At 40.2% G+C, this 26,252-nt stretch overlaps 1 long non-coding RNA gene and 1 pseudogene across 2 annotated transcripts in view; both read left to right on the forward strand.

The window, feature by feature from the left end:
- Positions 1-26,252, forward strand: part of LOC143840678 (uncharacterized) — a 67,902-nt gene that overhangs the window by 35,796 nt on the left and 5,854 nt on the right. For both annotated transcript variants that reach the window (XR_013232307.1, XR_013232308.1), the window contains exon 2: positions 21,165-21,231. This is a non-coding gene — a long non-coding RNA (uncharacterized LOC143840678). The remainder of the gene's footprint in view (positions 1-21,164; positions 21,232-26,252) is intronic.
- LOC143839820 (cysteine-rich and transmembrane domain-containing protein 1 pseudogene) lies at positions 3,143-3,961 on the forward strand (annotated as a pseudogene).

The following is a 26,252-nucleotide window of genomic DNA, read 5'->3' on the forward strand; positions in this document are numbered from 1 at the left end:
AAACGTGGCTGATATCAAGAAAGGTACAATCACTCTTAAGCCTTCACAGCAAGAAGGCAGTTTATCCAAATGAATGCAGAAGCAGGTCACAGCAATTTAGGAAACTGTTCCTTGTGCTGTTGATGTCTAGGCTAAAGACAGTCAGAGGCTGCATTTTCATGGTTGACATGTGATTGGAAAACTGTCCTGTAAAGTATTTGTATTTTCCCAACACAATCCTGCTAAAGATTTGTAAGCCATTTATTTGACTGCTGGTTGATTTGTTTTGTTTGTAGCTTCATATTTTCCATTTTCTTTGGAGCTCAGACAATCCCCCCCCCCCCCAGCAAGTATCAGATAGATTAGTCTGATCATATTGGCCTGATCATCTGTGACAAGGAAGGAACCCCTTGTTTCAGTGTTTCTGTGATCTGTTCCATGAAACTATACACATGTTTACCTGCCTGGATGGTGTTAAGCTTACTGCTGTTCACAAAGCCATAAATTTGGTTGTGATCCTCGACACCTCCCTTACGATGGAGGTGCAGGTCACGCAAGTAATTTGGCTGGCATTTTCCCATCTTTGTCAAGCCAAGCTACTAGCACCCTATTTGGACCCAGAGCACCTAGCTACAATGATCCATGTGATGGTCACCTCTAGGCTTGATTTCTGGAACTTGCTCATTCCTTCCCTTACTTTTTAGAAAAAAGTATGGACCATATAGTATTCCTTGAAAATTTAATATTAAGGGAATACTTCATGGATGAATTGCAATTTTGCCATCCATTTTTAATATGATGGCTTTAATTTATGTAACCAGAAGATAACCTGTTCAGAATTTATCCACATTTAAAATTCTTGCACCAAAACACAACCATCAATGACCAATGTAAATGTATTTATCAAAGTTAAAGGAATTGTATCAAACAATATCTTGTGGGTGCCAAGGAAGGACATCTACAGAACAGATAAGAAACCAAATGCTGCCTTTTCTCAGGGCCAGATTATCTTCAGATTTCTCAGAAGTGAACAAAATCCTTTATGATGCAGAACAGATGAAGATACTACTTTTGATGATACTTTCAGAAAGCTAGCTAGATTCAAGTGCATTAGCGCTTTAGAGACCAACCAGATTTTGGAAATATAAGATATGTGACAAAGGGAGTTCTGACTCTCAAAAGCTTATGCTCCCCAAATCTTGTTGGCCTCCAAGGTGCTTCTGCATTTGAATGTAATTTTTGATGAGGTACTTGTGCACACTGTCTGAGCTGATTATCTCCATAGCAGTACTGATTGAGGGAAAGGGAGGAGTGGGCTTGTGAAGTCATGGAGATTATTCTCCATTATATTTCATGTTGCCATAACAATGAGCTTTCCAGTGAGTAGATAGTTCCTATAAGGAGTGGTTAAAAATATACTTTGAATACAGCCACATCATATACAAGGTGGACATGTCAACTCTGAGACTTCATCATCAAACATTATAGGAGAAGTTGACTGAGAATTTGGATTCTAGGTAAAGCTTCACAGTGGTTTCCGCTTAGGAACATCTAACCTCTGACTGAGACTGATACCTTACTAGTGAGGTGTCAACAAGTTTAATTATTTAATTATTTGGGGGCTCCAAAGAACTAAGGAATAGATTTCAACAAAGGAATCTTGATGGCATTACTTAAAACAGGAGGCAGAGGACAAAGTACAGTTGTAAGTATAGTCTTAATTAATGATCATCTCATGCTGATTGATTCAGGTACCTGAAGCCATTATAGATTGTCTTTGAATTTTAAAGGGTTAGAAGGAAGGTACCTATTTGGCTGTATGAGAGGAGAGAACTCTGATGGTTTTCATTAAAGAAGGACCCTTTGTAGGGTAGAAATGCTTCTGGGCGTTGAGGCCAGTTATGGGGTCAACTGTTTATGCAATACAAAATTAAGTCTGGAATTCACAATTGAACTGCTAAAACTTGGGACAATGTGCCTATTCATTCACAGACTATAAACTTCCTAATTGCCCAGTGTTACTGGAAATGGCCTATCACAAATTATGATGGGGAATTAATAATATTTAAAGTGTCAGGTGCAAGAGGCCAATAACAGTGATATTTTATCACTTGTGTACACTGATCAAATGTGGGGACTGAGTCTGGTTAATATTGAATGCAAATAGATTTTATTTGAAAAGAAATCCTAAACAATTTAACATATACATACACTAGCATTTGAAGAGAAATAAAGATTATAGCATCCAAGACAGAGGAATTAATTTGGGGGCAAGAAAGGCATACAACCTGTACAGCAGAGAGGGGGTAGCAAGAGGCAGCCTAAGGTCTGGGTGGTCAATCAGTCTTGAATGCAGGAGACAGAGACAGGATTGTTAAAGAGACATGACTTTTTTCATGGAAAATTTTGTTTCAAATTGTCTGGCAGAAAGGGAGGTTGGAAATATAGGGCTCAATTCAAACCTACTGCTAATGAAGAAAGTTCATGGGAGAAATCTTTTAAAATGTATCTTACCAGGTAACCCCCTCCTCGAGTCATTTCTGATTCCTGAGAATGTCTGTAGAACAGGACTCCTTAACATTTTTTCAGCTGCTCCTCTAGAATTCTAACACAGACTGGTGGGTGCAACCATGAAATGGGTTCCAGAAGAAAGAACCAACCACAAAATGTCAGGGAGTGAGGTTATTGGTATCTCATCAGAAAGGCCAAAGCTGAGAGTGAGATTGGCCAGGGAAGCCCATTGTAGAAAAGATTTCAGTTATGTGAGGAGCAAACGTAAAGTAAAGGAGGCAATAGGCCCACTGTTGGGTGCAGATGGACAAACTCTAACGGAGGATGCAGAGAAAGCAGAAAGGCTTAGTGCCTATTTTAAATCTGTTTTTTCCACAGGCACATATAGAGATGGCAGTAGCCAAAGGATAGTGTCTGGGTGGCAGGTTGACATGGATAGAGAGCTTGTTAAGAGGCATTTAGCTGCACTGAATGAGTTCTAATCCCCTGGTCCGGATGAAATGCACATGAGAGTGCTCAAAGAACTTTCCGGAGAACTTGCACAGCCCTTGTCCATCATCTTCGGGACCTCTTTAAGGACTGGAGATGTCCCGGAGGACTGGAAGAGAACAAATGTTATTCCGATCTTCAAAAAAGGGAGGAAAGGGAGGCGGCTTCGTGAGGCGGCAGGAGACACTTCGCATCCTACATGAACTACGAAAATCCTCCACCTTATCCTGGCCCGGGCCCCACTGCCCCGTACCCGCCATATACCCAACAGCCAGGAGGACCCCCAGGTCCCGGCCCCTACCCTGGCTACCCCCCGGGGCCTACGGGTCCATATCCAGCACCTCAGCCAGGCTACCAGGGATATCCACAGTATGGTTGGCAGAATGCTCCTCCACCTCCTGGGCCAGTCTATGCAGATGGACCGAAAAACACAGTGTACGTCGTGGAAGAGCGACGGAGGGACGACACTGGGGAAAGTGCCTGCCTGACGGCCTGCTGGACTGTGCTTTGCTGCTGCTGCCTTTGGGACATGCTGACCTGAGTGCCCCGAGAAGCCCCGCCTCTCGACCCCTCTCACGTGGAGTGCTATGCATTCTTCCTCTGACCTCTCCTCTGATTCGACAGCTTGTTAGTACTGTAATAAATGATCTGCTTTGCACAGGTGACAGCAGCACACGTCCACCGTAGAGGTAGCACCGTGACGGTTGATGGGTTATGCACTTTTCAGTTTAGCGGAAGAAGTCCTCCCGCCCCTATAGAGCATTATTTCTGTTGTTCTTTTGAAGAATGTGCTAAATGTCTTTTCCTTTTTTTTCTTTTTTGGGTTTTGCAAACAGCTTTTCTTACAAATTATTATGTATTTATAATTAGAGATGGGAAAAATATATGCAATAATTTAAGCCAATCGTTTTTCTTACTAGCTTCCACTTGTGTTTTCGATGAACTTAGTCCAATAAAGTCATGGACCAAGTAACAAAAAAAAAAAAAAAAAGGGAGGAAGGATGACCCGGGAAACTACAGACCAGTGAGTCTGACTTCTTTTGTGGGGAAGATAATGGAGCAGATATTAAAGGGAGTGATCTGCAAACATCTGGATGACAATTTGGTGATCCAAGGAAGTCAGCATGGATTTGTCTCCAACAGGTCCTGTCAGACCAACCTGTTTTTTTTTTTTTTTTTTTTTTTACCAAGTAACAGGTTTGCTGGATTGTGGAAATTCAGTTGATGTTGTTTACATGTATTTTACTAAAGCTTTTGATAAGATTCCCCATGATGTTTCGATGGATAAATTGAAGGACTGCAATCTGGAATTTCAGATAGTTATGTGGATAGGGAATTGGTTAGAGAACCGCACTCAAAGAGTTGTTGTCAATGGTGTTTCATCAGACTGGAGGGAGGTGAGTAGCAGGGTACCTCAGGGCTCGGTGATCGGCCCAGTACTTTTTAACATATTTATTAATGATCTAGATGAGGGGGTGGAGGGACTACTCATCAGGTTTGCAGATGACACCAAATTGGGAGGACTGGAAAATACTCTGGAAGATAGAGACAGAGTTCAGAGTTCAGAGTACTGGATGGGGGATATGCTTCTAGGTAACACTGTGTGTGAACGAGACCTTGGGGTACTTGTGGATTGTAAACTAAACATGAGCAGACAGTGTGATGCAGCGGTAAAAAAGGCAAATGCCATTTTGGGCTGTATCAACAGGGGCATCACATCAAAATCACAAGATGTCATAGTCCCATTGTATATGGCATTGGTCAGATCACACCTGGAGTACTGTGTGCAGTTCTGGAGGCCTCACTTCAAGAAGGACGTAGATAAAATTGAAAGAGTACAGAGGAGAACGACGAAGATGATCTTGGGCCAAGGGACCAAGTCCTATGAAGATGGTTGAGGTACTTGGGAATGTTCAGCCTAGAGAAAAGGAGGCTGAGAGAGGACATGATAGCCCTCTTTAAGTATTTGAAAGGTTGTCACTTGGAGGAGGGCAGGATGCTGTTTCCGTTGGCTGCAGAGGAGAGGACGCACAGTAATGGGTTTAAACTACAAGTACAACAATATAGGCTAGATCAGTGGTCCCCAAGCTGCTGGCCGCGGCCCAGTGCCGGGCCGCGAAGGCCATGGCGCTGGGCTGCGGCTCCCTCTCCCCGCCCCCCCCTGCAGTAAAAAACTTCCCAGGCCGCAAGCTTGCGGCCCGAGAAGCTTCTTACTGCGGGAGGGCGGGGAGAGGGAATCAGGGCCGGGCCGCGCATAGCTATGCGCGCCTCGTGTGGGCGCGGCCAAGGGTGCGGCCCGATGTGCGGGCACAGCCTGATGTGCGGGTGCGGGCACGGCCCGCGGGCATGACCCGATGCGCGGCCCGATGCGCGGGCATGGCCCGCTGCACCGGCATGGTCCGCGCGGGCGCGGCCCGATGTCCTGCCAGTCCCCAGGCTCAGAAAGGTTGGGGACCACTGGGCTAGATATCAGGAAAAAATTTTTCACAGTCAGAGTAGTTCATCAGTGGAATAGGCTGCCTAAGGAGGTGGTGAGCTCCCCCTCACTGGCAGTCTTCAAGCAAAGGTTGAATACACACTTTTATTGGATGCTTTTATTGGGTTTAAACTTCAAGTACAACGATATAGGCTAGATATCAGGAAAAAGTTTTTCACAGTCAGAGTAGTTCAGCAGTGGAATAGGCTGCCTAAGGAGGTGGTGAGCGCCCCCTCACTGGCAGTCTTCAAGCAAAGGTTGGATGCACACTTTTCTTGGATGCTTTAGGATGCTTAGGGCTGATCCTGCATTGAGCAGGGGGTTGGACTAGATGGCCTGTATGACCCCTTCCTACTCTATGATTCCATGATTCTATGATTCTATCTCTAATAGTAATTCTTTAGCATTTTTGGCAGACATTTGGTTTAACTGAAAATCTTTCAAAATTAACATATTGTTCTAAAATGTTTTCTGTGTTCTAACAGTTTACTTTAAGTCACTCAGTGAAAATCACTGTGCTACTGCTGATGCACGGTCTTATCTGTTTAATTTTATACTACCATGTAGGAACCCATTTGACAAATATTAAAACCATTTTGTTTTTATCAGTTTTATATTCCAATAAGAATTCAAAGCCTGTTCCTAAGAACGGGCTTTGAAGGCCCCCTTCTGCGGCCGGCAAGCACACCCAGCAGGCCAGCGAGGCAATGGGTGTGCTCAGTGGGATCTAGGGAAGCCATCCCCGGCCCCCCACATTCCGGCACCCTGTCATCCCTGGTGCCCTCCCTGCCCATGAGGCCACGAGGCGCAGGTGTGCTCAGCAGGCCCTGGGGAAGCCATCCTGGGACCCCTCCCCGGCAGCAAGCCAAACAGCCAGACTGACTGCATATTTACAATGGTCAGTTCAGCTTCTGGGCAGACCTCTGTCTTCGCACAGAGTTCTGGGCTCTCACCTTACTGGCTAGAACTGGCCCCGCCCATTCTCTGCCCATTTATTCCTTAGCCTTTTATGTTTATACAGTGACAGCTGGCTATGCTCACCTTGTCAAAACACCTGCAGGTGTCGGGAAAGGTGTTGGTTAGTGCCATAGCACCCACGAGCACCATGTTGAGAACCCCTGCTATAGAACATCATGGCTGCAGCAATAATGGGAAATGGAAAGATCACCCCCCCAGCACTCTTACACATACAAGCCAAATTTTGACAATGGAGCAATAATATGTATGCATATGTCTGCCAGTTTCACATTTCTATTGCATCCTTTTGTTGCCTGAAAATCATGCCAGGAGACATGCGTTGAGTGGAGAAGGGCTTGCGAGAGGTCAGGTAACTTAGCATAGGATCGAATTACCTTTGTTTACCAGGTAATTCTCCTCTTAAGAACTCACATCAGATTAACAGATAGTAAAATAAAATAATAAGCAGTCTTTATTTAATAGAAAGGAACATAAAATAGATGTAAACCAACATATAAGAGACACACTAGCAATCTATCAGTTGGTGCAATAAGAAACTGAAAGTAATTGAGTCTGGGGAAGTGGGACAATGGAAAAGAGGTATTTACCAATCTGGGTGAGGCAAAAAGGCAGAGCAAGACAACAAAATGACCAGTGAAGTGAAGATCAGTCTGGATGGATCCAATGTTCCAGACTGGCAATTTGGTTTGCCAAGGCAGGGATTCTAATACCCTGTTAGAGGGCTGGACATGCTTGAAACTGCATGTTAACAAGGTGGGCTGGCTCAGGGCCCAGACAATGCAGTGATGGGTCTGGATAGGTTTAAGTGGTTTCAAAGAAAAGAAGCCATCAGGGCAAAATGGGGAAAAGTCCAGGGGCTTGCAGAGACTAGCTAGCTGGATGTAGAAAGTTCCTTTCTGGCTTAGAGTGAGCCAGAGGTGTGAGACACAGAGTTTGGGCCAGGAAGCCCTTAAGCAAAATGGACTCTGCCGGCCACTTGATCAGCAATACAATGGAGTGAGGAGGGGAATGTAGAGCACATCGAAATCTGTAGTTGACAGGTCAAACCAATGGCTTCTGTTGAACTGCAGTGTAAAACGGAGTCTGGCCAGGCCTGTGTCCTGGCTGACAAGAAATCAGGATGGCTTTGCTTAAGTCTAGACTGATGGTGGATCCATGGGTAGTTGGGCACTGTGTGCCAGTCCAGCGATGAGAGGTGCCATCATACATAACACCTTTCCCATGCCATATTCCATGATGTTCTTTGGGTTCTCCAACCTTTAGGAAGTGTTTTTTTGGAGAGACTGTGGAGGGCAAACTGGAAAAGGAGAAGCAGAATGTCTTCTGCAAAGTCACTTTGTTCATAGAGTTATAGGATACAACTATAGTTATTTTAACGTAACTAAAACTCCACATGAAAAAATATGGTAGTAAAAAGAAAGTATGAGGGGTTTGTCTCCCTAAGTAAATTGTCCCTTATGAGCAGGATTCATTTTGGAAACTCAGAGACAGAAATCTGAACTTTTTCGCTGTCACAAGGAATTTTAATCACAACAAGAAATGCAAATCATGGGTGGATCTCAGTCTTCCTAAACTCTGCAAAATTAGCACTGAAAAATGACAACTTCAGCAGATTATATGTTTCTTCCTAATTTACAAAGTGTATTTAATTATCTGTACATAGCATGCTTAGTCGATGATACCTTTCTCTTTACTGTTAGCCTTTTATTGCAATTAAGTAACAAACATCAATTTGTAATGCTACTTCTACATCACAAATAGAGATAATATAAATGTGTGCATGTTGAAAATGCTGGATTAATTCCCTGTGGACATTGTGCTGTTTTCCTTGAACCAAGAAACAAAGTGAGGTACAAATATTCCAATCAATCAATAAAATAATTGAATCATTAGAATAGCACAATGCCTATCGATTTGCAAATCCAGTACCACCCCCTTCTGAGATTATGGCTGTTTATATTATGTAATGACATAAGCAATTTATAATATGATGATGAAATAGCAATTTAATTTCAATTAACTTAACTTTAAGTAATATACTGAAAGTGGAAACATCTTTCAAAAGTGGCTGTTTTAAGTAACAATCAGCCAAAAGAGAGGGGGCCTCTACAAATATATTTTGTTGTATTTCACCTGCTGTTTAAATTTTATAGAATGTTCTACTTTGATATTAACCTCAGGCTTCAAGCCACAGTTAGTCTATCAAAAGGTAGACCATTTTCCATTATGTCCTCATGCAGTTCAAACAATTCCTTAAAAAATGGCTTTCTGTTGTGAACTTTCCATGCAGGTGTTGATTCAGGAAAATACAACTAGAGATTGTGGGTTTTATTCTTCTTTATTGAGTGACTCCTTACCAGGAATTTAAATTTACATATGAGTAATTATTTTTGCAGAACATATTAATCAGCATACCTATGTAGACAAAAAACATATTATAATTATATGGAGCTAGGTGGGGTTAGGTATAAACCACTCCTCACACATGAGAAACATTTACTGAAATAACTTATTTTTATCACAATCCTTAAACATTATAAAGTTGAACTTGCATGCTGCCAACAGTCCCTATCTGATTAGCCCTCCCTTGGGGTATGCTGCCAATAGGGAGAGAGCACTCTGCCAATGAGGGCCAATAACGTCAAATTGCATGCAGGCAGCCAGTAAAAGCCTCTACACTGGGAATATTTACTCATGAGTATGCCATGTGAGGTTTGCAATTTGCAACCTGAAAAGGGAGGAATATTTTGGGTGTAGCCATCACAGGCAATTGCAGCAGAGAAAGCAATGCTGATGTGGGTGGGACTGGGAAGGTATAGATCTTCCTTTTCCATATGGATACCACTTTGGTATTGCTGCAGTCTTTCCAAGACCATCACAGCAAAGCAAATTTCAGGACTGGATGCTTTGGGCTGATCCTGCGTTGAGCAGGGAGTTCTAAATCTATGATTCTATGATTCTAAGGGAGTTCTGAGCATCTCCTCAGGCAGGTTATTCACAGATTTTCATGTATTAGAAGACCATCCTAGAAATGTGATGGTCTCAACTGATGAAGAAAGCCAGCCGAGTACTCTATCAACTGAGGGCATAATTGCATGTGATATGCCAGACTATAATCTTCTAAATAAATTGGGAGGGGGGGAGTTATGTTTGGTTCCCTGTGGCTGCTGTGTGGCTGTGAGGAACATGAGGGGATGGACCAGTGAGGAGAGTTGGAGTATATTTAATCCCTTATCCTGTGGTTTAAGTGAAACATTTCCAGAATGCAGCCACTAACAATGTGATTTAATAGCAGAATATGCTTCTCTCTTTCCATGTTTTCCTGTTGAGAAGCCCCCCACAAAACTGTTTTTGTACTGATGAGCAAAAAGTAAGAAAACCTGCAAATAGTCTGAGAGGGAAATTTTTCATAAGAAAACAAGTTGGGTGGGGATTAAATAGCTGCCACTCTGTATTAGCCTATTCTCTAAATTGCATCTGTACTGGTCGTAAAAAAATGGAAGAAGATTTAAAACATCACCAAAATCTATGTAATAGGTACTTTTGTCCTTAGGCAGAACAGAAAATTACACGAGCAGGGAGTTGGCAAGTAAAAACCATTAACCTTTCTATTGCAGAGCAAAAATAAGAAACATCAGTCTCACATCAATTTTGGGCAAGGGCTGCTGTTCACTGTGCGGAAGCCATGTACATCTACATATTGATGCCCTCTGCTGGTGTTGTAGGTTGTGATGGGGGAAAACTGTGCTACGTGGATCTTCAACTGCTTGGATTTAAACTACAATATGACATTTCTGATTGGACTGCTTTGATGAGAATTAAGAAAAAATTGACTGATGATGAGGTATGCTGGCTGATGGAACAAGATTCTGAGGCTATTGTAGGATTCATATATATAGGATTGCCTCCCAAATATGCTTCACTGATCAGATCAACGCCCTTTGAAAATGCAAAAGGGTAAGATCAGTAAGTTCCGTACATGGCTACTCTCTGTTGTAACTTTCACCTACCTTAAGAGGTTAGGAAGGTTACTATGCAACTTTCAAAGAATTTAGGACTTTGGGGATTATTAGTTTAGACCAGGGATTCCCAACCAGGGATTCATAGACCCCAGAGGTTCTGTTGGAGATCCATAGGGGTTCTGTGGCCTTTTCCTTCACGTCTTAATAGACTTGGTCACAAGCTAGGGAACTGGCCACCTCTGCCTAGAAGGCTCAATGGTAAGGCCATGGGTATGAAATCTATGGGGGGGGGAGTAGCATGGTATCAGAGGTCCAGGCTGTAGCTCCTGCCTTTCTTTCCTGCCTACATAAGGTAGAATCACCATAGTAATGGTAAAGGTGGGGAGGAGGGAGTGAAAGGAAGGTGAAGAGTATGGGTGTTTATGTCAGTTCCAAGGGTGTGGCTGGGAGGTGTGACCAGCTGACATCACTTCCAGTAGTCCTGGAAGACGGAAAATTATTTCAGGGGCTCCTTCATGGTCAAAAGGTTGAAAAAGTCTGATTTAGACCAAAACAAAACATGCAGACCTAAGGCCCATCATGTCCAGTATTTGGTAAACACAATGACTGACCAGCTGTTTCTAAGAAAGCCTACAAGGAGCTTGATGGCAACATGCTCCTCAGCAACTGATAGGAAGAAGCATACTGCCTCTGGTACTTGAAGAAGTAAATATCCATTGTGCCTAGTAGTGATTTGGAAAAATAGAAGTAATTGCCTTCTGGAATCAACTCCCATAGAATCAGACTATCCCATCAAAAACATAAACGTTTCATATGCAGAGTCTGTAACCCTCTGGATTTGGGTAGCTAGAACAGTAGAAGGGTTTGGCTTCTGTACCATGCATGTATGCTTTTCATTGGCCACTGCATGAACCAAGATGCTGAACTAGATGGACCTGTTGGAAGTGAAGGACTGATCCATTATGGCTTGTCTTCTTCCTTGAGTCAATTAAATGAAGCATCCAGCTTCAAAGTAGGGCACACTGTAAGTGATTCTGTGCTTAAAAGTATTAATCATGATGCTGGAGGATATATGCTGTCTTCTTTCTTGTCAAAGAAACAAACTGTGCAGAAACCAAAGTGCTGCAAATAGCAACATGTAAATGATAAATGTAGATTATTTCCTAAATCATAGCTTGGCCATGATCCTGTAGCTTAACCTGCTACTACACAGATGTACAATTGTTCAGGATGACATTTTCAAGGAACTTCAAACCCAAAAAATTAAGGTTAGCTGTAGGGATTCAGCTCATACATAGACAAGTGGTTGGATAATGAGTTGTTTGAATGCTTATCATGTTCTCTGTATCCCTGGTGCTTGATGGGAACATAATCTGATTTCATTGAGGTAAATATAAATATAAGTTTTTAAACAGTGTGTGTGTTTGTGGGTCTTTATGCTGGCAACTTCCATCGCAATGGCTATACAGTCAAAATGTGTGCATATGTATACTTTTGGACCAGTCAAGCCTCCAGTGTGTGTCAGCAGTGGATCAAATATTAAAGGCAAATTTTAATACGTGTGAATCAAAGAAGGATTTTAAAAGCTCAGGGGATTTACAGATGAGAGTTCAGTTCAGGGAATTCCACAGCTCAGGGGCATAACAGGTGAATGCTCCGTTGCCCATGGATGAGAGACCTGACAACGGGGTTGATGAATTTGAGATTTATTATTAGAAAGTAAGAACTTAGGGCATATATAAATGGAGACCAATTCTGATAGGTATAAAAGGGAAGTTTCAGATAGGTAATGAAAAACTCTGAGCAAAATTTAAAAGTCAGTGCATTGACTGATAGGAAGCTGGAGTAAATCTTCCACAGCTAGAATAATATGATTGAATTTATTGCCACAAGTAAATGCATTGGATGTTGCATGTTGAACAATGAGGTTATTTGTGAGTATTATTCTCTAAAGTACCTGCCCATCAATGCAATCAAGAAGCAATAAAGATATGCATTAGGGGAGGGCAAGGAACATAAATAGTAGCAATATGACCTCCTTAACACTAGTGAAATCTGAAATCATGTCATGTAAAATGACTGCTTTGGGGGGAAAGCTTTTAAAAAGTTAGCAGTAAATGAATTGAGAAGCCAAAGCCAAATACCGAGTTGAAAGTTTTCAGGCACTTGACAGATCTACACAAGTGCCACCAGATGGGAGAACAGAGAGTATGACAAATGGGAAGTAAGCAGATGAGAAAGGGAGGAGGAATTTGGGGATTTGAGTTCAGAAGTGAGAGCCCTTGTGTATCCATCACAGTAATGCCTTACAGCTGTTTTGCAGGGTCAGGTTTTCTTTCCTTCGCAGTCTCTTTAAAAGTTTGACAGCTAACGGTCTGTAAAAAGATCAACCCACAGCATGACAATATCTTAAGCTGTGTGCATTTACAGGACAAGACACTTGGGAACTGATCCTCCTTTTACTGTTCTTGTATATGATAATATTCAAGAAGGGCAAAGATGACTGGGGGCTTATATTCACAATGATTTTCATATGAAGTTGCTGTATACAGAGTCAAACCTTTGGACAGCTATGGTCTACTCTGCCTGCCTCAGTTATTTGCAAAAAGGGTATTTCCCAATACTTGTTATCTGAGCTCCTAGTGAAAATGCTGAGGATTTCACAGGAATATTCTACATGCAAAGCATTGTTCTCGCTCAGAGCTACGGGTTTTGTAGCAGATAGGGGCATCTGGCATTTTTTAAAAGGTCCGCTAGACAATACTGTGTTCAGGCCAGCATCTGTGCTTTGGCAGGGAAGAGGAGTAGATACCTGTCTAGGATCCAGTAGCTGAGTATAGAGCTATAACAGATAGACTGCACATAGCAACTAATGCAGTAATTCTCCTTACCCGTTTCATCCTGAGCAGCTCTCATTTTACCAAAGTGGTATATGAGGGAAATAGGGGAAGGGCTTGTTTTCAGTGACTGTACATTATCTTTCTGATTCTTCAGAACTGACAGAAGAAAAATTGCAAAGATGCAATCCTACAGTATCCCAAAGAATATGTCATCTGGGAGTGTGTACTTGGCTATATCTGAGCTGAAAAAATATCTTAAAAATACTGTGTCAGTACTTTTCAGCTCTTTTCCCAGCTGGATGTAGATTGGGGCTGAATTCCAGATACCTAAAATGACCCAAGCCCACCAAATTCCAAAAATATTCAGGATTTTTTTGGACCACCAGGTAGTTGAAGTTAAATGGCTTTTAAAGAGACTGCAAGCCCTTTAAACATCCTTGGAGTTCATTTATAGTTTGGAGAAGGCATTTAAAGAAACCACAATTGTTTTAAACACCTTTTCTCCACCATTGAAATCAATGGACAATGGGCCACCACTGAAATCAATGAAGGATGCCCCCCTGGTCCCATCTTTTTGAAACTTATGGGATTTTTTGAAGAGAGGCCCCAGCAACTTTGACTACTCCAGATACCCTCAGATTGATTCTCCATTACTCCCACTGGGGACCATTGATTATAATGTTGCCATAGGGTATAATATAGCCAAAATATATTTTTATTTTATTTTATTTTATTTTATTTTATTTTATTTTATTTTATTTTATTTTATTTTATTTTATTTTATTTTATTTTATTTTATTTTATTTTATTTTATTTTATTTTATTTTATTTTATTTTATTTTATTTTATTTTATTTGTATCCCCCCCCCCCCCGAAGGCTCGAGGCGGCTCACATAAAACCCCATCACCTAAAATCCATAGCAATGAACAATAAAATTAAACAGTAATTAATAACCAATCAGTCAACAATAAAAATCAACAAGTGATGGCATAGTCCTAATCATCCAGTCTCCGCATCCTCAAACTGCAGGGAGGTGCGTTTTCAGGATTACTGAAAAATTCTGAAGTCAAATACTATATCAATATTGGGATTTAAGAATATCAAGATGTACTGATATTTTTCAGGTTCAATATACCTGAACCAGAAATATACCATTTTTTTACACTACTGATATCATCCCTTAATATTAATAACCTATGATTTTTTCAGTGATTCATCTGGGAGCCCTTTTTAATACATGGACTCATTTCATTTACTGCCTGCAATTGTCCTTTAAGATTAATCTAACTTCTTGTTTGCTCTCAAAATTCTGAGGGGTTCCAGGAATACTTTCCAACCTGTGGACAGCAATTTTTTAAAGGTTCTTCCCCCCCCCCGCAATTAAATTTGCACCAGCCCTGAAATTGGTATATAAGGAAAGGAAAGGTTTAGATAGCTTCTTTACTAGAACACTTTTTATATAAAGGCCTTGCAAAATAGATGAGAATAGGGAAGTAGTCTAAAAAGAGGTGCAGAAGAACACATTCAGCTGACAAATGCTATCTGCTGATGAGCCAAGCAAGTGCTGTCAACTGGCATTCTAAGCCACAAAGCAAAAGCTAATGACAAAAAGGGAGAGAGAGAGAGAGAGAGAGAGAGAGAGAGAGAGAGAGAGAGAGAGAGAGAGATGGATAAAGGATGTGTGCCTAGCAAATACTATATAGAACAAGAATCCAAATTAGATCAGACATCACAGTGCAGCAAACATGTTCTTATAGAGAAAAGACCACTTGCTCTGCATGATGACTCCAAACCAAAAAGCCAGTCAGCAGCACCTCTGGATTTATTCCAGACAAAAGCATCATTTACAGTCAAAAGCTGCCATATCCCAATGGCACCATGCAGTTATTGTTTTCCACAAAGTGATGACTATTTAACATTTTGGACATGTAAAACATGTTTTAGGTAAAAGAGAGATATAGGGGATTAGACACTGCCCTGCTCCATAGCATCATTTAGAAAGATGTCAAATACTGTTAATAGTGTATTGTCTGTCATGTATGATTATATTTCTCCTTGGGCAAAGGATCCAGACTTGTAGACATATATCAGAATGGGTCTGAAACTTGGATTTTGTTGGTGAAAAGAGACTGTGTATGTATGGCTGGACATGTATGAGGCTTTCCTCAGTCCACTTTCCTCAGTTATCTGCTTGTCATCTTCCTGTATTTTGAAATGCAGACTGTGTTTTTGTAGTTGTAGTCAAACAAAGCACTTTCTGTGGATTTTACCCTATCCTATTGTTACCTCCACCTCCAAGACCCATGGCTTCCTTAATCCTAAAATCCTCTGGCTTTCCATAGTCAAGTATGTGAGTGAATATATCAATTTTAAGAACTCAATTCAGGATATTCTGATCAAAACAAGAATTTTCTGAGGTGCTTTTAAGAAGTAACCTGAATGGGCTGCTAATTCTGCACTTAATCAAATGATTAGATGCATAAGGAGCATACCTCAGGCCCTCATTTTCATAGTTGGTTCTGGTCCCAGACCTTCTCCCAGTGTTGAAATCACATGATTCCCTCCCTTCCATATTGTGGCTGGATTCCAGAATCTGCTTCCAGCTACAACAACAACAACACTGAATCCTCATTGTGAATATAGGTACTATTTTTCTTTCTCCCATTCTACTTTGTTAACCTACCCCTCCATGTCTTCCTGTCCACAGACTTTGCTTAGATTTTCAGATCATCCACACCTTTTCAGGGTCTTCTTCCCTTCAGTTCCCAAAACCAATTTCTCCTTCTGCACCTTCTGGTCCCTTTTAGGTGTGGGGTTGCTGGTCTTTAATCTCCATGTTAGCTTGTTCTGCAGTAGCCATGTGGGAGGAACACATTTTAACGAAACTTAAATGTTGCATTTACCTTAAAGACACTAGGATTGTACAAGGCATGAATGATATATTGGATTGTATCATGTAAATTGAAATTATATAGCTGAGCAGTTCAGTCTTGCTGCAATTACCTTTTTTGGTCTTTGGCAATGTGGATAGAATTAGGGAAGCGGGCTTTGCTACTCAGCTCCAAAGGATGTCCAGTTCCTCTCTCTTCCAAGGGAAAAGTGTGTGGGTGGGGAACCCTTACTGGTTCTGGAGAGATAAGCAATTTTTGGGTTTTTTTGGTTTTCACTCTCTAGTAATACATCACCATTAGCATCACAAAATCAACCCACTGTGGTTTGATTTTTTAATTTATCATGAAGAGAAGCATATGGTTGAATCCAGAGATGATGAAAAAGTTATATACTTTGAAAAAAGTAGTCTAAGATAGTTATGGTCCTTGATATATGGATCTTTAAAAGGTAGGAACAATGATGTTCTATTTATTTATTTATTCAGCACGAAGGCTCAGAGCGGTTCAGGTTTTAGTTGAACAGCCCAATGAAATTGTCAGGAGAATAAACTGCTTCCTATTACTCTATTTCTTTGAGATGGTTGCCCATTCTACATCCCTTCCATTTGTGGAGGAGCTGTGACTCTGTGGTAGAGCATCTAATTGACATGAAGAAGTTCTCAGGTTCAATCCTCAGCATCTCCAGTTAAAAGACTTCTGTAGGTGGTGATGTGAGTGACCTCTTTCTGAGACTCTGAAGAACCACTGCCAATCTGAAATGAACCAATGATTTGATTCATTACAAGTCATCTTCATGTGTGTTCTAATGCCCACCAGTTATGTTATGTGCACAGATGTACAGAATAAAAGAATGAGTACCAAATTTAAGCAAACATGGAACTGCTGGACTTCAAGCCAGAAACCCACCAAATTAGAATGTGGTTAAAGGGTTCTTGTGAACTTCCCTCCGCCTTCTACGACCAGATAGACAAAATTGAGCAATTTAATGCTTAATTTCTAATTTAAATGTTTGTTTGTTTGTTTATTTATATACTGCCCTCCCTGAGGGCTCAGGACGGTTTACAGAAAACAGGAGGAGATACAATTAACATATGGTAACAGGTAACAGTAATAACAATATAAAAATAATAACTTAACAAGATCATAAACAATAACATTATAAAATAGAAATTGCGAGAGCCTCAGCTTAACTCTTACTGGGACCCAGTGGGTTAAACTGATTAGTGTTGGTCATAGGGGGGGGGGATGTATTAATTTAATTTAAACCCATAGATTTGTGTTTTATTATGCTTATGTAATTTATTCTGTTGTGAGCTGCCCTGAGTTCCCAGAAAAAGGGCAGCAAATAAATAACCATAAATAAATAAATACACAGGAGCAACTTTTATTTTCCTACTGGGATTGCATGTGCATTGTCAGAGGTAAAGGACCTTTAACATCTGCATACTAAAATAGGACATCTTAGAGACACTTATTTCTCTACAAAGCATTTCCTGTTTAAAATCAATGTAATATGTTATTGTTTAGATGCCTTTCTACAAGGAATTCAGGAATACAATACTCCCTTAGCATAGTTGCTTAAGTTAATTTTAGTTGTTGAGACCCAATGACATTGGCAGAATTCTCTAAGGTGTAAAAAGTTGTAAACAATCATATTGGTCATTCAAAATGCAAAAACCAATGACAAAAACAAAATAAAATATTCTTATGTATGCATACATAAGACATTAACAACAGCACTTAAAGACAAGTGCATCTGCATTTAACAATTTAAAGAGACAGCATCACAAGTGACATGAGCGGTCCCAAGTAGAATTCAAGACATTTGGTCCCAAGGTATCTAATGAAAAAATATAAGTTTTCCCATTGGAGCAGCAACTGATTCAAGTCTACCCAGCTATCTGGAGTCAAGCTTATTGCTTCGATCCCGAAGAAATGTAGATCCTCCGGATCATGTTCTTTTCCCTCTGTAACAGCATGTCCAGCATTCCCATCTTTAAACAGGACAAGTGCTCCAGTATTCGAATCTAAAATCACATAAATAACCCATTTCATTATTTATGAAGTGTTACTGCAAGGCTCCCTGCACTAGGATTAATTTTGTGATGGCTGTGGTTTGAAATGGCATTAGGTAGCATGATGTGAAGTATGACCAATGTGGTCACTTCCCCAGCCTTCACTTGACAGACTGAACCCAAAGGGTGTGTGTGTGTGTGTGTATATATATATATATATATATATATATATATATATATATATATATATATATATATATATATATATATATATATACACACACACACACATACATACATACATACATACATACATACATACATACATACATACATATATATATATATATATATATATATATATATATATATATATATATATATATATATATATATATTTGTTAGCTACTGTGGAGGTTTGGATTTAGGTGGGATAGAACAGAAGAACAGTTTAAATATGAATGCATATTTAATATTATATCACACAATTCTATATTTTCCATTGGGATAACTTGGTCACTATCAGTGCAATTCTAAGAACACTTTCCTGTAAGCAAGCATTACTGAAGAGACCTGAAAAGGATTCTGGGTTGACCTTGTTTAGGATTGTTCAAGTTCAGGATCAATTATATAAGGTTGTCCTTCTCCATGTTTAGAGTGATGCAAACCTGGAATGAAAGGAGGTGAGATGATTAGCAAAATCCTAGTGAAAATATGATTCTATGCTATTGCTATATGTGTTAAATGAATACTGATGGTAACTGTGTGGAAATGCAGCCATAGAGCCATATTTTCCTTGACTAGTTGTTTCTCCTTTTTAACTGATGTTTCATACTGCAAATCTACGTTATTAGAAATAAAAGAAGACTTGATAGTGTATCCCTAGTGAGTATGATTCTGACATGCACATGCCTTGTATCAGGGAAAATGCTCCAATATTGCACCCTTTCCTAGAGTTTTATCTTGTTTCCTGCATGCTAGACTGTTTGCTTTACTCATAGTCTCTGGGCGCAGATAGCATACTGTTGTATCGCTTAATATATCTTGTCAAGAACTAGAAAATTATTTGCTGAATAAGCCCCCTGTGTGTTAATTCTACCTAAATTGACATGATTTCATAGACATTCACGTGTCTGGCTTTGTGACTATTCTGGATGAGTGGGTAACTAGTCCAGTAATATTTATAGTGCATGCAAATGCAAAAATTATTTTTGTAGGTACTGCGATCTGACCACCAAGCATTTTGTGAAGAATGGTATATTACAAACATAAATGTACATCTCAGATCAGGGTTCCACTTTTTAGAATGCCTATCTGAGGAGATCAGTAAAGCTCCATAGAACATACAGAACATGCAGATATTTTTTTAAAAAGGGATTAGAACTGTAGAAAGCTGGGGCAGTCCAGGAGTATGCATTTATAATGGATAAGGATTGTAGTCTATAACAATGACTATTATAGGCATCATCTGGTTTTTACTACATCAGCTTCTGTCTTTGTAGTTCAATTACACCTTGCCAAGGCAGTTTATTGTTTCCACTGTCTTTTAATTCTGCAGTTCGTCTCCGATTGCCTTGTTCTTCTCCAGGTGGCAATGGCAACCATCACCTATAACTCAGGTGTGAGTTGCTTTCTCCAGATGGAATCAGTCAAAATGGACCCGAATCCATCTATGCCAGTGGTTCTCAACCTTCCTAATGCCACTACCCTTTAATACAGTTCCTCGTGTTGTGGTGACCCCCAGCCATAAAATTATGCCAGTGTTCTTTCACAGAAATTAAACCAAAACTGATCAATGGCGTGAAGATCCATTGTTCGTGATTGTATATAAATTAGTTTTTTTCCAGAGTTTCTCAGTTCAGTTCTGCCTCTTGTCCCACCATGCCAATCTTGATCTTTTCCACTGCTCCAGACAGATGAATGCTCTAGCTCAATCTACATCGCAAGACTGTTGTATGGATGGCGCCCCCAGAGCAATCTGCTTGCCCTGCCATGACCCCTGTGAAAGGGTCATTTGACCAACAAAGGGGTCCCGACTCCCAGGCTGAGAACCACTGTTCTACGCCAAGGAATTTTATTTTCTTTGTTTTGCCTCAAATAATCTTTGGTTCAAATAATCTTTTACTGAAATCTCTTTTAAGATTTAATCTAGTTTTTCTCACTCCAAGTGAGTCTATCTCTTTTAGGTATTAAATTCCAGTTAACATGTGAGTTGCCCTTTCCATGGTCTTTGTTCATTAACATTTCCATAGATTTGCTAGTGGGTGCTTGGTAAGGGTTAGGAGCAGTTGTCTTCCCTTTTTCTGCCTTCCTTCAGCTAAGAGAGAGAAAATCACTTGAAACTCAGTGTGGAGGTTTTATCCAACCCAAACCTTCCTATATATTTCATTTTTCCAGAGCTGTATTGTCATAATTCAGCACAAGATTTTCCTATATGGTTAAAATAAAACAATAGCTAATCATATGTGAACCCAGCACTGGTCAACATAACCTAAAAAAGAGTGAAGCTGAAAAAATGGACTCAGGTAGGCAATAAAAAATAAATAGTGATGGTACATTACTTATGGGAGCCTGGAATGGCAGGAATTCTGTCCAGTAATGTGAGAAGACATAGCAGATTGGAGACAGGTTGCTCCCAGTGAATTGTTTAGACTGAGAGCCATAAGCAAGAGATTTTGAGCTAAAAGACACTATTAGAACCTGTGAAATCTGTAGGCTTTCCTATGGAGTGATGGGTCTCCTACTATTTAAAAACTGAAGTACTCCTCTATCTATTCTAGTGTCAGGAAGAGGAAGCCATATTCTATCATCTCAGAGACAGTTTATGATAATTTGTGATAGGTAGTTTTTGACGCATGTTGCCTGATAAATTTATTGCAGGCAATTCTTCAATAATTACTCATTCTGTGTGAACTTACTGTTACTAGAGAATATGATGCAGCTACTGACTTCCCAGTAGTCCTGCAAAAAAACCCTGAAAAGCATCCTTTTCAATTATTGCTACCTTGTTTTTCTTACCCAGACTGATTTTAAGGTTATTTCTCAGCACGACTGAATCACTGCAGTCAGCAAGGCTGTGAGTATAATTTGTAAGTAGATAATTTCTTTATGCACTGTTCCTATTGTTTCTTGCATCTGCTAGCATTACAAAATTCTCATTTGTTTGTGTACCTTGTGAGAGCAAATTTCTTTCTGGATATTTTTATCATTTTGCATGTATTATTCAAATTAAGTAATCAGGGTACAAAGACATACAGCTGGGATCTTTTATTTAAGATTCATTGTAGAATGTATTTGTTGAAGGTGATGTTCTGTTGGGACATCCTATTGGCCTAGTGCATGAATGAGTTGCCATATTCCAGATGTTGGTGTAATTCTGTAATGAAGCAATGGCTGGGCATGCCAATGAGGTGAGACGTCAACCTTACATGAGGAATTGATAGCATGAATTTCTTATTATATATCTCATACTCTGGTTGTAGAATGTTGCTGCCATCTTGAGGTGAGTTGCTGAAGCTGTTGCTTCCAATGACTAAGTTGGTTGATTGTCTTCAGACATATGAGTTAGAGAAAGAGACTATTTGTAATAGTAATAACTGATAAACAGATGTGCAAACTGGCCTTAGATTTCAGCTATACTGATTTCATCTTTAATGAATAATTCAAAGAAGCTGTTTCTACAAAACAAATATAGATATGCCTTTGTGGTTACAATTTTATTTGCTGTATTTATTCACTTGCTGGGATTCATCAGTTGCTTCAATAATATTTGAATTGGATCTACTTTTATAGATTGACAACTATCAAATTAACCCATGCTCATAACAGTGATAATCTTGTTTTTAATTAATCTTGTATCTAATGTATCTAAGCAATCAAAATTGCAATTTGAATAACATATATTAAATTTCTTGACCAAAGCCCAGCAAAATATATGTCAACTATTCATCAGGTTAACTCCATGGAACCCCTCTGAATTATATGGGAAAACAGCCAAATGTTTAAAAAAGCAGTGGGAGACAAGTAGACCTGGTAGTTTTGTAACAGAAATATGGTGATGATAACAGTGTAATCCTAAACAGAGTTACGCCCTACTAAGCCCAATGTGATGCTCCTCCCACACTGGTAGTGCCCCCTGGCCTTTGGCCATTGTACCACTTTACATCTCTGGCATGTATCCAGGCCTCAGAATAGGAAAGGTACAGCATGGGATTGAACTCCTTCCTCTCTTTCTTGAAAGAGCATTCCTCCAATCTGTAGCACACACCTCCTTTCTACTCCTTCCTGTCTTGCTTTGGAGCTACTATTTATGCTTCCTCCCCACCTAGACAATAATCCTGAGTCCTTTGTCTATGGCTTGAGCCTTCATCTGGGCCAGGGGCAGTACAACTCATCTTCTAGTCTCCTGATCTGTCCTTGCTGCCCCTCCCCCTTTTTCTCACTGGCGAGTTTCTGGGAGGCCTTTAGCCAGGCCTTCCTTGCATGGCTCCTCCCCTGTTCTTTCCATAATGCAGTGGTGGGGGAATCAACGGAGAACACATATTTGACCTGTGCTTTCCCAGCTGTACTGATTTCAGATTGAGCATCAAAGCAGGTTCAAGGGTTTGAACCTAAATCCCTAAATAGTTTGGGATATTCATATCTGTGGGACTGCCTCCTCCCCTACGTCCCCTAAAGAAGATTAAAATTGAATGAGCAAAACTTGCTTAAAATCCCTGATCCCAAAGATGTTAAATTTGCCTCAACCAGGACCAGGACTTTTTTGGCCCTGGACCGGATCTGGTAGAATGCTTTACTACCTGATGTGATCAGGGCCCTGCAGGACCTAGGACAGTTCCACAGGGCTATGGTTGAGGCAGAAAGCTATACTAGAATTCTGGCCTCCCTACTCAAAACATCACTGATGTATACATTTCGTCTCTCACTGAAGGAAAGAGATGGCTTTAGAACTAATCAATTCTTTACCAGAATTTATTAGTTTAATGAATATATTTACACATTATGTATGTCAGATCATAATAATTAATTGTTTATTAACCATGTTGTTACCTACCCCGAGCCTTCAGGGAAGGGCAGGTTATAAATACTATTATTATTATTATAAAAGGTAAAGGTATCCCCTGTGCAAGCACCGAGTCATGTCTGACCCTTGGGGTGATGCCCTCTAGCGTTTTCATGGCAGACTCAGTACAGGGTGGTTTGCCAGTGCCTTCCCCAGTCATTACCGTTTACCCCCCAGCAAGCTGGGTACTCATTTTACCGACCTCGGAAGGATGGAAGGCTGAGTCAACCTTGAACCAGCTGCTGGGATTGAACTCCCAGCCTCATGGGCAAAGCTTTTAGACGGCTGCCTTACCACTCTGCGCCACAAGAGGCTCTTAATGCAGATGATACCACTCTAATGGCAGAAAGTGAAGAGGAACTAAAGAGCCTGTTGATGCGGGTGAAGGAGGAGAGTGCAAAGGTTGGCTTGAAACTCAACATCAAGAAAACAAAGATCATGGCATCCGGCCCTCTCAATTCCTGGCAAATAGATGGGGAAGAAATGGAAATAGTGACAGATTTTATTTTCCTGGGCTCCAAGATCACTGCAGATGGGGACTGCAGCAAAGAAATTAAAAGACGCTTGCTCCTGGGGAGGAAAGCTATGGCAAATCTAGACAGCATCCTAAAAAGCAGAGACATCACCCTGCCAACAAAAGTGCATTTAGTCAAGGCTATGGTCTTCCCAGTTGCAATGTATGGCTGCGAAAGTTGGACCATAAGGAAGGCCGAGCATCAAAGAATTGAGGCTTTTGAACTCTGGTGCTGGAGAAGACTCTTGCGAGTCCCTTGGACTGCAAGGTGAACAAACCAGTCAGTCCTAGAGGAGATCAACGCTGACTGCTCTTTAAAAGGCCAGATCCTGAAGATGAAACTCAAATACTTTGGCCACCTCATGAGAAGGAAGGACTCCCTGGAGAAGAGCCTAATGCTGGGAGCGATCGAGGACAAAAGAAGAAGGGGACGACAGGGAATGAGGTGGCTGGATGGAGTCACTGAAGCAGTAGGTTCAAACTTAAATGGACTCCGGGGAATGGTAGAGGACAGGAAGGCCTGGAGAATCATTGTCCATGGGGTCGCGATGGGTCGGAACCGACTTTGCACATAACAACAACAAATTATTATTATTATTATTATTATTATTATTATTATTATTATTATTATTATTATTATTATTATTATTTACAATTATTATTCCTGACTACAATGCTTCCATGAACTGCCCAGGCAATAATCTGATAGTTGCCTCCATATTCACCATCTAGCTCAAAGGCCTCTCAGGCTAACTCTTATCTGCCATTTTTGGCTCTGACATCAGCAGCCAACACCGAAAGCTGTCAGGTCCAGGAAGGAAGTGATGAGGCTGCAGCTAGCTGCTGCCCAGGGTCCAATTCTGGGATATCTAAACAAATCAATGGTGGCTGCCCAAGGTATGAGATAGTTAAGTGGGCTATTGTAGTGCCAACAAATTTCCTGACTTTGTTGAAGGCTTCTGACTTTGCTACAGGCACCATTAGTGGTGATGGACACCCATTTAATTTTACTTCAAAGAAATTTCAGATGTAGGGATGCTAGTGCCTCCTAGGCACTTCCTCATTTATCCATTGAAAGATGATGGGAGAAAAATAATGGGTAAATGGGAGATTGCACGAGCATCAAGGTTACATGTGAAATCAATGATACAGTTGATAAAAGTTGCCTTCTGAGTTGCTGCCCAATCCAGTAGCTCTTTGTGTTATGTTCTCTGTCTTTGTCCATCTCTAAATCTCTTGCCTGTTGCCAGCATGCTTCCTCTATTTCCTCTGAAAAGATCTTCAAGACACCTGTGCAAGCCTTGGCACTTGTTCTGGAACTGATTAAACCCTGTGCTCTCTTCTGAATTTATTTCTCCCACAATAAAGCATCAGCTACAAAATCCACAAAGCTGAGTCAAATGAAGAGGTGAACATATAATTAAGAGACTGATACTAGGATTCAAGTATTATGTTACACCTTTTAGAAAGATGGACCAGAAATTGATTTGTCAAGTATGCATTTTCTTTTTTATTGACTTGTTCTTGGGACATATATATTCTGGAGAATGTTGATATTAACGAAATAACGTAACTCAAACAAACATTATTTAAAATAAACAGTAATATTCCTTGATTTAGAATTTTGAAGATGAGAATTCAAATAATATTTTACAGTACAGTAAACTAGAAAACATTTTTATATTGCCAGTTGTAAGGAGAAAGTGCATCCAGCTCATTTCTCCTGCTCTGTGATTCTGAGTCCATCCAAATGAGGATACCAGTTACTTCTCCATGATTTTCTTGGGAGCCCCCTTTTAAAATAAGCCTTTGCTGTGGAGAATAAACCTCACCACCTTGCCTACAAAGTCTCTATTAAAATAAATTCTAGCATATTATAGGAAAGGGAAGACTTACTCTAATCTTTCCATTATTTTAAGAGTAAAACAGCTGAATTCCTTTCTCTCGTCATTCTAGCATGACTTCATTAATGTGCTGATATGTGAATATTTGATACCAATAGCCATACAATTTGCAATCAAATTAATATTGTTTATGCAATGGATTTCTCTCTCACACACACAATTGCTAAGTATGAATAATCATTTTAAACATATTTTACCTGTCTACAACACTCTAGACTAACAATCATTACCTGCATACTCCCTATAATTTATTCTACATTTCTTTCATTTTTAGCCTTCCATATTGCTATCTGATTGAGCAATCATATTTTCTTAACTAAATTATAGTCTTCTTTCTTATTACAGTTGATCAGTTGGATTATTGCTCAAAATCTGTCCTGCCTTTTGGAACAATATATTCATTGTACAGGTACAGGTGTTCTTGAAGTTGTACAATTTACCAGCAGATTCAGATTATAATTATTCCATGGTGGCTAACAATGCTATATGGTAATTGCAGTAGAACATGAACAGTATACTAGCTGTCTAGGGTCTCAGGCAGAGGTCTTTCAGATCACCTACTATCATATCTTTTAAGTGGAGATGCCATGGATTATATCTGGGACCTTCCACATACCAAGTGTATGCTCT

The sequence above is a fragment of the Paroedura picta genome, chromosome 6 (assembly GCF_049243985.1).
Source record: "Paroedura picta isolate Pp20150507F chromosome 6, Ppicta_v3.0, whole genome shotgun sequence".
Taxonomy (NCBI): Eukaryota; Metazoa; Chordata; class Lepidosauria; order Squamata; family Gekkonidae; genus Paroedura; species Paroedura picta.